The sequence below is a fragment of the Pseudopipra pipra genome, chromosome 1 (genome assembly GCF_036250125.1).
Source record: "Pseudopipra pipra isolate bDixPip1 chromosome 1, bDixPip1.hap1, whole genome shotgun sequence".
NCBI lineage: Eukaryota > Metazoa > Chordata > Aves > Passeriformes > Pipridae > Pseudopipra > Pseudopipra pipra.
The window spans coordinates 5,867,354-5,879,542 of NC_087549.1; the positions used below are offsets into that span (position 1 = coordinate 5,867,354).

A 12,189-nucleotide genomic window follows, 5' to 3' on the forward strand; every position below is an offset into this window, starting at 1 on the left:
CTATAACACCTTTTAAAATCATTAAATTGAATTTCTTCTTTTCAGCACTAAAGCAAGATACTTCGGCGGGAGGAAAAAAAATTATAAATTAAATAAATCAACAGCTGAAGATAATCACAAGTCATGTGCAAACAAGTATCTCTTTTTCAGAGAAGGTCTTTAATAATGACATTCACTCAGATTTCAGCAGGCACTCAAAAGCAGCATAGGAGTCTTATTAAAAGCAATCACCAGTTTTTTGCTCATCTCACTGAACACTCTTCACTTCAACGAGCTTCAGTTCAGTCCAATTAGTCAGTGCAATTTAGTTTCTTCAATGCAAGTCACTGGATTTTAATTGAGTCAAATTAGGCACCAATCAATAAAAGTCAATTCAAACTAATTGTCTTCTATACAAATCCATAGGATTCAATTAAAATCGATGAGGATCTTATTCATTCTAATGACTGACCTTTTCCCCCTCTTCAGCTGGTATAAAAGGAGTCCACACATTGTTCAGTGTGGGGGTTCTTGACAAGTATATCTCTTTTAGTGAGGGAATATAAATCATTAGGGAAAGTATGGAGAAAAAGATATGTAACTGGGTTATCCTTTTCCCATTTCTGACTGTTCTACTGTGAATTTTCTGCAGTGAAATCTTCTCTTTCAGATTATGCAGAGGATTAAATACATGTGCAAATTTAGACATACCTACATGAAAACTAAGCTATGCAGTCACAGAACTTAAAAAAATTGATGAATGTATTTTCTCTCATTCACAATATTTATTTTTACCCTAGAAATCCCTCCTAGATTTTAAAAAAATCTAGGAGATTTTAGAAATCTCACCCTAGATTTTAAAATGTGATTGTTTTAAAATATGAAGTGTGTCGTTAGCCGTGTGTTTATCTGCTTAGCTGAACTAACAGCAGCCTCCTGAGGTGTCAATCCACAGAGTAGGAAGTCTTCCAGTAAAGAGCTTATTACATGGTTTTACAACATCTCTTACAAAGCAAGCCTTGCTATAGAGTGGGGACAGTATACACTATGATAACTGCAGGATCACAGAATCATCGAGATATGTGCTGGTTTTGGCTGCAATAGAACTAACATTCTTCATAGCAGCTCATATGGCGCTTTATTTTGGATTTGTAACGGTCACGTTCTAGCTGTGCAAACAATGTTCAGCAAAAGCTCTGCACAACCTCTCCCAGTGTTTGAGCATGCTCACAGTTCAGAAGTGTGGGGTTTTTTTTGCATACAGATGGAATTCAATGTACTTTTACTTTTGTCCATTACCTCTTTTCTTGTCAGTGGGCACTACTGGGAAGAGTCTTGTACCTTCTCTTCCATTCCTTCTCATCAGGTATTTCTACATGGCCCTAAAATCCACCCAAGCCCTCTCCTTTCCTGGCTAAACAGTCCCACCCTTTTCAGCCTTTTCTCCTATGATAAATAGCAAGAATAACCTACACAGCAAAACTTTTTTTTCTACCATTACTGCATGTGAATGTCTTTTCTACAACCGTATTTCTGACCTGTGCTTTTGAAACCAAACTTTTCCTTTCATAATTAGCATCCAGTATTCATTAAAGACTGTATTCTTAGGAAAATAGAAAGCAGAAAGCATATAACAAAGGAAGTTCCTGCAGGTTTTCATTACAGATGATTAAGTATCCTTTGTATTTAGGACATTCCTAAATCTGCAAGGCTTCTCAGAAGGCATAACTTGATTGTCTGAACAATTTGGTCTAGTGGAAATTGTCCCTGTCCATGGCAGGGAGGTTGGAACTAAATGATCATTTAGGTCCCTTCTAACTCCAATCATTGTATGATTCTATGATCCTTGATGACTCTTGGTAAAGAGCATGATCTCATACCCAACACAGTTCAGGATCCCTTTGGAAGTGACACTTTCTTCCATGGAAGGCAATGATTAGTGCCTTAACTTGTAAGGAGCAGAGATACTACCTTGATTTGAGATTAAAAGTTATGTTAGATTTTTTCTTTTTTTTTTTTTTTGATACATTGATTAATATTCATTTTACATGTCCATATCACTACTGTTTTTGAAGCAGATACTTTTGTAATTGTATGAGCAATAACAGTGTATGTCCTGGGCAGTTTTCAAAGCTTGGAAATAGAATCTGAATGTAGATTTCAACATATAGGTGCAGCATGGTAGATCGCTTCATTTTGGGCAGCTTAACCTAAAATTCTTTATTTTCACTTATTTTATCTTATGTATTACATGCAAACAGCATTTAGCAAATGCTAAAAATACCCCTGATGTCAGTTAGATGCTTGACATAAATTAATTTAATCAGCCTTATTCATAAAGAGTGACGTTGTCCCGACACAGAATTGAAACAGGTTTTGAGTGCAGAGATCTGTCATAATACTTGATACTGTGATTTAATAAAAAAAATAAAGTATGTATATATAATAAAACCACAAAACCACCTTTTTTTAAGTGTGTGAAGATGTAGTTGGATGGATTCTTAGACAACAGTAAGACAAGGACAAGTATTTAAAAAAGTTATATCATATCCTAAATGGCTTTAAAGCTTGAAATAAATTAAAATGTTTTCTGGTTTACTCACAGTGAAGTCACAAGCGGAAATGAGATGAAAATTTCTGCCCTAATGCCTCATAAGAAAAATAAAACTTTTTCACAAATTTCTACCCACCTGTGCATCTCCAATTTCAAACAAAGTACCTTGTTTTCCATTATATAAACACTTCTTTGTCATGGATTGTTCTTGCTCATGCTGTGTAGTAACTATTTCAATGTCTCTATTGATGTCAACAGCTTTATATGAGATTAAAATACCACCTGATTTCCTGCAGGGATCATATTATCTAAGTATGCACATTTAAAAATAGTGTTCAAATTATTATGATCATAATGCCTTTTAGGACAAAAAAATGTAGAAATTCTTGTTTGGTTGTTTTTTTTTTTATTTCTCCTGTGCAGACATATTTATTAAGAAAAGAGAAGAACTGATAAAGGTTTTCTTGACTTTAAATCTATTTAGTGTTTCATCATTTCAAGTGCAGCCATGGTTTATGAGTCTATTACCAATTTGCAATGTTTCTGTAAAGTGGATGCTCAAATGTACAACCCAGTGGAGCTAAACAGATGTGGAGGTAATATTGTACTTAAATATTTCTTGAATTGATGGGTAATCTGAAAATAAAAATGAAAAGAAAAAATAAAACTCAAATTATACATGACTATATATTTCAAGAATGCACATAAATTTGGAAATAAGAGCTGAAGGAACAGCATAACAAAATCAAATTAATGTTTTATTGAAATACTTTGAAAATTCATCAAATACATGATAAGCATTTTTATACTATATAAATGGGGTTGTAAAAACAACAAAGTGCCAGAAACTAGAGGTTGCTCAGATCCCCATCTGGCCTAACCTTAAACACTTCTAAGGACGAGGCATCCACAGCTTCTCTGGGCAACCTATTCCAGTGTCCCACCACCCTCACAGTAAAGAATTTCTGCCTGATATCTAATCTAAACCTACTCTCTGTCAGTTTGAAGCCATTTCTTGTCCTGTCACTACCTGCCCATGTTAAAAGCCCCTCTCCATCTTTCCCTTCAGGTACTGGGAAGGCCACAATTAGGTCACTCCAAAGCCTTCTTTTCTCCAGGTTGAACAATCCCTGTTCTCTCAGTGTTTCCTCATAGGAGTGATGCTCCATCCCTCTGATCATCTTGGTGGCCCCCTCTGGACTTGCTCCCAGAGGCTGGTGTCCTTCCTGTGCTGGACCCCCAGAGCTGGATGAAGTACTCAGTTTTGTCACTGTCATTTCTGCGTCCATAAATTTGGCTAAAATTTAAGAGAATGTGTGCAGGTAATCTTGGAAGGGTGGAAAGTACTGTTCAATCAGAAGAAAGGATGGGAGCTGGAACTTTCCAAATTTCAGTTTTCCAAAGTAGGGAAACTGATACCAGCAAACATCCTTTATAGTTGTCCATTATTTCTTTCCAATGTTGAGTTTCTTGTAGTCTGATGTCTTTTGGGTGTGAGTCTGCTTACAGTTTAGATGTGGTGAGGGTCTGTAGTATGTGAGAGTAGGTCTACAATATTTGTTTGGAATGTTGGTAGATAAGGTAGAGGGGAAAAGTTGGCACTTATTCTTAGAAAGAATTGTCCCTCTGTTCCCTGTTTCATAAAGGAAGGGAAACATTTAGAACCCAAGTGCCTGAAATAAGAATGGAAGTAACTTACTGAAAAAGTGAAAGGTTGCAATACTTAGAATTGGTAGAGGATTTAAAAAGAAGGCTTGGACTAAAGACTGAAGGATCATGGATAGACCAAATCCACATGTTCTGATTAGTTATTTCTGGTTTATTGTCCCCTTATAAGTTAGTTTTGTATTATTAATAGTAACAAAGTTTCTACTTAATGTCTTAGTCCCTTCAATAAATTTACCAGTTCTTTAGGGAAGATCTAATTTCTGTAATGACTAAACCAAGGGAATAGGGACAATTTGGCTGATGTGAGCATAAATGTTCTTCTGGACCTGTGGCATGAGAGTGATACATACAGCATTGGAAAAGTGACTCCTGCCCACTTTCTGAACCCAAACTATAGATCTCATACATCCAGTCTGTTTCCTTCTCATCCTTTTAGCAGCTGGATCTGTGCAGAGGGGTACAAGGTATGAAGTATGGATTACACAAAGCCAGAATCTCCTCAGTTAACTCATTTGGCTTCTTCCCCAATCTTTTTTGGCATTTCAGTGGAAAAAATGCAATGATCTGGACTGCACAGCAGTCAACGGAAGATGTTTGTTTGAATTCTGATTTGGCAAACACTCCTATGAATGTGGCTTGGGGATGTAAATGGTGTCTAGTAAAGCCAGCTGTATTTTGTTAGGGTCACCTCCAATGGTGGTAATTGAGCCAGCTCCATTTAATAGCTCTTTAATTCCCTTCCCCTTCAGTGTCACATTGAATCAAAAGTTCTCATTTTTATTTTCTTTATGCTTTATTTCAAAGCTAAATGAACTGTACATATTACTGGTCTTAATCCTTCATGGAACTAGTGCAAATTGACATTTTCCACATCCCAGGGTAAGACAAAGATTAATTAAAACATCATGCTGCCCCATTATCCTCCTTTTTAATTTTGTTTCTAATTCCCATGCATTTTAAGCTAACTTCAAAATTATTCCTCTTCCAAATATGAATAAATCCAAGCATCAGACTCTCAAAAAAAACCCCAAAAAACCCTCAGGAGACCCTCATGCATTGGTAATATGCATGACCAAGTGATGATAGGAAATTTCCCAAGACATCCAGTTCTCTAGCAAATCCCAGGCTAGTTTTGCAGAGTTCAGATAAATAAAGATGAATGCCCAAACTTCTAATTGCTCATCCAATTAAAGACTGTGAATCATAGTCATATCCATCTTAAAGGATTACCAGGAAGAAAAAAACAGTGGAGTTTTGGGGAAAGATGATTGGGAAATCACTCTAAGGCTCCCTGTTTTCAATATATTATAATTTCATCTTATATGGAAAGATATCATATTAATTATTTGTATGTGTGTTTTTGTGTGTCTTCTCAACCATAACAAACAGACACAACAGAACAATGTGAAATGAAGGTTTTCACAATAAGGGCTCTCTCTCTTGAGGAGGTAGAAAAGGATGATGAAGAAATTTGCTGTTGCTGTCTCAGACTTTTGCCACTTTCATTATTGGCCATAACTTTGAGGAAAATATCTTTTGCTTCTGGTAATTGTTATTATTAAATAGAGAAATTAGGCACACTAAAAAGAACAGAAAAAAAATGATGCAAGTAAATAAATGATCCTTACTATTTCGGAGGTTGAATTGTAAGTGTATTCAATTCAGAACTACTTGAAGTTTGAAGAATTACAGATTAAATATCTTGTCCTTATGTTTTCCTTTAAGCATCTGACTCTACTACACAAATCTTTATTTTTAATGTTTATAGGATTTTGTGTGTTCTTAAATAATCAAGAAACAGTCTGGGGCACCATCCAGATACCTTTCATATGCCACTTGAGATAAGATCCTTACCATGGATGTGGAAGTGTTTCCACTCCTGACTTGGGTAAGTCCAACAAGCTCCATGCTGGGGGAGGACTCAGAGTGTCACAGCTCTGCTTCTTCTCTAGTAACCATGGGCAGATAGAGAAAATACAGGTGTGGACACTGTGATGAGGGTGGCAGAGAGCTGTAAAGGTCACAGGTTCATCTCTGCCACATTGCATGGGGACACAGGTGGTGCTCATGAGGAAGGAAAACATGGGCCACACAGAGAGGGTCAAAAGGATTTACTTTTTTGTTGTTTGTTTGTTTGGGTGGTTTGTTGATTTTTTTGTTGTTTTTAATCTTTCTTTTCCTCTACTCCTGGTCCCATCACTTGGTCCATTACTTTACATATCCACAGATGAGTGGTATGTTTTCTCTTTGGCTTCACATTGCACAGAAGGAATACAAAAAAGGATCTTTGTTCCAATGAGGAAGAGTGCAGTGCAGTACACCCCCTTGTAACTTAGCACAGAATTAGAATTCATCTTGCCCACGTGCTGCTACCGAGTCCAGTTGCAGAAAACGTCAGCCTTATTATTCTTCATGAAAAATCCAGCACACAGTTATGCAAATCCAGAGGCAGCTATAATTTATGTTTCTTTTTAGTTTTTTCACCAAAAGTTTTATTTATTCACAGACTTGTCCTTTCCAATAATTCTTACTGTCGTACTATATTAGTCTTTCACTTATATGAATTGTCATCCATCAGAATTATCACATTATGCTGTTATTAAAAGCTAAAAAATGTTATAATTAGTTTAGAACAGAGAATAGAAGATGCAATTCTGATTATACTCACGTTACACCTGTTGTAAAAGTATGTGCTGAACTGGATTGAATAATACAATTATACAATATTTGCTGACATGTAATTATACTCTCCTGACAAAAGTCAATTTATACATCAATTTTTAGTGTTTGAATAACTGTTTCAAAATACATTGTTGTATTAAAAACCTCTATAATCGGAAACTCATGAGTAGGAGAAAAATTATATAAATTATTTCATAGTGTTTTTAATATGTTTTCTGTACCTTTTTATTTTATAAAATATTTTCTTGTCATTATCCTGGCTAGTTCATAAACGGAAAACACACAATTTATTCTAGCACACGGAGACAGCAAAAACCCTTATTCTTACTTTAATTCTATTCCATTGTTCATAGCACATCATCACTGTGTCATTGGAGTCTTTTCCAGAAATTAGTGGAGCAGTGTCATTAGGTCTTTCCAATGCAGAAGTCCCTGCTGCCTCATTCTTTTACACTTTTCTCCAAAAAAAGACATTAGCTAAAGGTATTTTTTTCTTAATTTCTATTAATAATGTTCGCTTTTTATTCTGCAGGATATGATCCAATATGATTCAATAGGAGACCATTTCCCACCTGGAATGGATAATTTCAAGCAGTTTTAAAGATCTCCTGGTATAGCTTGGAGAACTGCCATAACTCCCTGCCCTGCATATTCTGAAGTTCAATTCCACCTACATGCACTGCAGGACATGCAGCTGGGGGTGCATGTCTATCACAGGTTCTTTTTCTGTTCATGGACATGACATTTCTTTAAGAAATTAGTTGGAAAGTCGATGGTGCTGGAAAAACTATTGTCTTTCTGTGCAGCATTGTCAGAACTTATGTGCTACAGGGAAAACGAAAGGGAATTGCATGAATAAAAATACATGCTGCATTGGCGACACTGGAAATGACAAATGTTGCTTCAGGGAAAAAAAAAACAACACACCACAAAAAAACCCAAACCAAAACAAAAAAATCCCCATAGATCTTGCAACACCTTTTCCCTTTCTGTATAGAAATCCCTACTTTTCACTTTTTAAATTTTCATTTTCTTGAATAAATAAACTGTTTTTCTTGTTAATGCTTTTGTAGCTCATTTCTTTCCTTTGTAGTTATTACTAATCTGTATAAAATTTTAGAAATAATAATAAAGAAGAGCAATGTCACTCGGGTGCTGCTGCTTTGAATAAAAATGGGTTAGCAAAGAACAATACTGGTAAAATTAAAAGCACTGCTATTAATCAGCTGACCTGGCTGTTATTAACTCCAAGTCACTTGTGAACTGGATAATCTAAGCAATTATTAAAGCATGAATGTGAATTTAGCTAATGCCCTCATCCTCCACATCATTATCTTAGGCATAATCACCCTTTGGTCCTTGAATGTCTTTTTCATCTGAGTGCTGAAAATCTCAGCATGCTATTTTCTTTAATGACTGCAAGACAAGGCAAAATTCCTAGATAACATGGATCCTATGTTTTCCGGTGTTCATCTGGCATATTTAGAGGTTTGCTATGCCATTCATAAAAAATGTAAAAATATATGAACAATGCATTTTGCAGTAGCAATTTTGCACTGAAAAATTTTAGGTCTAAAATTAGACCTTTAAGTGCCTCATGTAAGCTGTGGGAAAAGAAGACTTTGCAAAGACAGATTTATTCCATCATGTTGAAGGCAGGTTGGATAAATTGCCCTCTTCCAGTGCCTCTCTCTTTCCACTGCCTGCAGAAGGTTCCACAAGTAGCCAAGGCTCAGTGTCTGTGCTGAATATTGAACCCCATCCCAGCCTGCAGAGAGTGCTGAGCGAAGAGGTAAACACTGTGGTCTCATCCCTGACAGTGATCCATTGTGGAGGCTGAACAAGGCACTCTTTGCAGTCCCCTCTTCTCTGTCCCCAGGACCTTGTTTTTTGAGTATTTCACGGTAGTGACTCTTCAGCCCTGTCTCAGTTCCTTTTATCACTATAAAAAAAAAAAATCCATTACAGAGTTCAGACTGTTCCACTCTCCAATAACATTCTTTCTTAACCAATTATTGTTTTCTTGAATCCTACATGATAAGATTTTAAAAGGAGCTGCCACAACTCTAGATACACAGGTAATGTCTTGTAATTCAGTTTTAAAATTACTCAAATCTACATCTATAAGTCTAATTTGTGCTTGTGTGTGTGATTGTTGTTATTATGACCATCACCTTGTACATAACAGAGAAGTCATATCCCTTTTAAATGTTGTGGTAGGAAATAACTGAAGTGTATGTGTTCCGATGTTGTTCTACAGGAAAAGAAAAAATAATAATTAAAAAAAATTAAGAAGGGAAAGGAAAGGGAAGGGGAAGGGGCTAAGTCCTTCACTTTGATGCTTCTTGAACTCATAGTAATAACAATTATTTGAGGCAATCTGTCACAACACTTATAATGGCATCAGTATCCCTTTTGTTAAAGTTTAAAGAAATAATTTCAGCATAACTCTTAAACTGAGAAAAAAACCTGGCAGGAACGTGTGGTTTATCCAAGGATGGCAGCTCAGCAATGGGTGGGAAGAGGGTATTAATAAGCAACCTAAAATTGAACTCCTAGAATCAAAGAATGGCCAGTGTGTTAGGGACCTTTAAGATCATCTCATTCCAACCCCCCTGCCATGGGCAGGGACACTTCACACTAGATCAGGTTGCTCAGAACCCCGTCCAACCTTTGAACACTTCAAGGGATGGGGCACCCCAACTTCTCTGCTGTGACCTCTTTTGTTCAGGTGTTTTCTTTTCACCTTAATAACTGCATCACCCTACCTTACTTCTGCTGGAATTTTACATGTCCTAGGGTTTACCACTTGGCCTCTAGCACTTGCTCTGGTAGTACAGGGGTTTTCTGCAAGTCAAACTTGATATCTACATGTTTTGTATGTACCAGTTCACATCTACCAGTTCAGGTATCCTAGGGAATTTCAGGTGGTTCTTGATGCCTTTATTTGACAATTGAGCTTAGTCTCTGATGAGCTGTAATTTTCCACAGACTAGCTATTCAGCTTAAAGCTTTCGAATTTCTTGTTTCCTTGTGATTGTCCTCCTGTTTGTTATCTGCACTGAGACCCATCTAATAGAGCTGTTATTAGTGTTATGACTTAAACCTGAATGAGAGCAAATTACAAGCTATTCAGTGCAGTTTTTTGAATCCAGGGAATGACTTAGCTGCCTAAGGACAGGCCCTGGCACTTTTTGAGAATGAGCTATGGCAGCTCACAAAGGGATTCTATGTTGAAATAGGTAATCTCTGATTATCTAATGTGTTTTATGTATCATGAGATGACTATGTGCGGGGAAATGGCTAAGTTCCTGATGATTTCTGTATAGATATTTGTATATGAACCAATCATCTGTTGTGAATTAACCCCAACAGGCAACTCAGCCCCACACAGCTGCTCCCTCACTCCACCCCAGTAGGATGGGGAGAGAATCAGAAGTGTAAAAGGGAAAAACCCGGGGTGGTTTTTTAGGGACAGCTAAATCACAAACCATGCATGCAAGAAAAGCAAGACAAGGAATTAATTCCCACGTCCCATGGACAGGAAGGTGCTCAGCCATCTCTAGGTAAGCAGAGCTTCAGCATGTGTAATGGTGACTTGGGAAGAAAAAATCCATAACTCCCTGTGTCCCCCCCCTTCATCCTTCCCCTCAGCTTTATATGCTGAGCATGACACCATACAGGATGGAATATCCTTTGGATGAGACCTGATCAGCTGTCCCAGCTGTGTCCCCTCCTAGCTTCTTGTACAACCCCAGCCCCCTCAGTGGGGAGGTGGTGTGAGAAGTTGAAAAGGCCTTGGTGTTATAAAAGCTCTGCTCAGCCACAGCTGATCGCAACATCCCTGTATTATCAACACTGTTTTGGTCACAAATCCAAAGCAGAGCATCTGATGAGCTTCCACGAAGAAAGTTAACTCTATTCCAGCCAAAACATTATCCTTTAAAATGTGTGGAGAAGAATGACAGAGTAGGGTACAGTTGACACATTTAGGCTCAGCTACACCAGTCCTTGTGAGGATTTGCTTCCTTCCATTTCATGTAACAGGATCCCACATATCTACATTGTAAAAATATTTGATAAAGTGTAAGTTTCACTTTATCACTTTATACTAGGTTGTGTAAGTGAAGATGCAGCTGCTGTGGTTCTGCATCTCACACATTATTTATCTAGATTCATGAGTGTGATGGCTAGAACAGCTTGAGATGTTTCTGATCCAAAAGTAAGGAAACCTTGTCATATACAGCTATTCCCCTCACTGTACTTAATTTTCAAATAGTGTAGAAAATTAGGTAGAAAATCTGCTGTCAGCATATCATGATCTATATTGAATTGAATAGCCTTTAGACTGTCTTATAAAGAGATATTGTATCATCTCTATATTATTTTTTTATTGCAATCTCATTCCTTGATTCTGGTATTGTATGGTCCAATTTCATCTAAAACTTGACGCTAAGGAAATTGAAATCAATGTTGTCAATGGGATAGATTTTTTAAAAGTCAGTTATTAAGAATTTATTTTACCAGAAAAAAAATACTTTCTGTATTGTCAGTTTTCCTTGGGATTTATTGACTTGCACAAATATCACTTGAGAGGAAAACAAATAAGTTTCAGACTTACCAGTGGATTGGAATTTATAGCTACTTACATCGATCAGAGATTTAAAAGAAAAATGAAAACTGCTGGACAAAAAAACAGTGGCACAAATAGCTCCTAATGACCTAAATGATTTAGGCCTCGATAAACTGCCTTGGCACAATGGAGAGCTAAGAGTGTGTTATTAAAACTTTTCAAAGAAACCTTCAGATTTCGTTTATCTGTAGAAGAAAATGCAGATTTATAATTTTCAGTAGTAGACACAAGTATGATAAAAAAGTATTTTCTAAATGTTGATGGGAGACAGGTTTTGGATGTGCATTTTACAGACGAAAAAATTCAAATTTTACTAAAATCTAGAGTTTGAAACAAATGTTAGCTTGGCTTACTGAACAAGATATTCCTGGAATAACAGGAACATAAGAAAAATAGAAATATTTTAATAAAAGAGAAAATATTATTTTATCAATAGAAAATACCTGACTATAAATGCAAACATATTTATATAGAGACATAAAGTTATTCAGGTTTTTAACAGCCTGCAAGTTTAAGAATTAATTGGGTTTAATTACCAATTACAAAAGGCCAATAACTGTAAAATGTATTTCTGAAGGCTTGTTTTCTAATTCCAATTAAAGTATAAGCTTTCTTATTATGCATCATTTTCTGCTTGAAAGAAAGAAATAAAACCTCACTATCTTTAACGGAG

General features: G+C 36.4%; 1 long non-coding RNA gene across 1 annotated transcript; it reads left to right on the forward strand.

The window, feature by feature from the left end:
* The first annotated feature begins 3,679 nt into the window (after positions 1 to 3,679).
* On the forward strand, positions 3,680 to 7,945 carry LOC135415795 (uncharacterized). Its single transcript, XR_010431276.1, has 3 exons — positions 3,680 to 3,855; positions 5,970 to 6,089; positions 7,416 to 7,945. It is a non-coding gene; the product is annotated as an uncharacterized LOC135415795 (long non-coding RNA).
* The last annotated feature ends 4,244 nt before the right edge of the window (positions 7,946 to 12,189 follow it).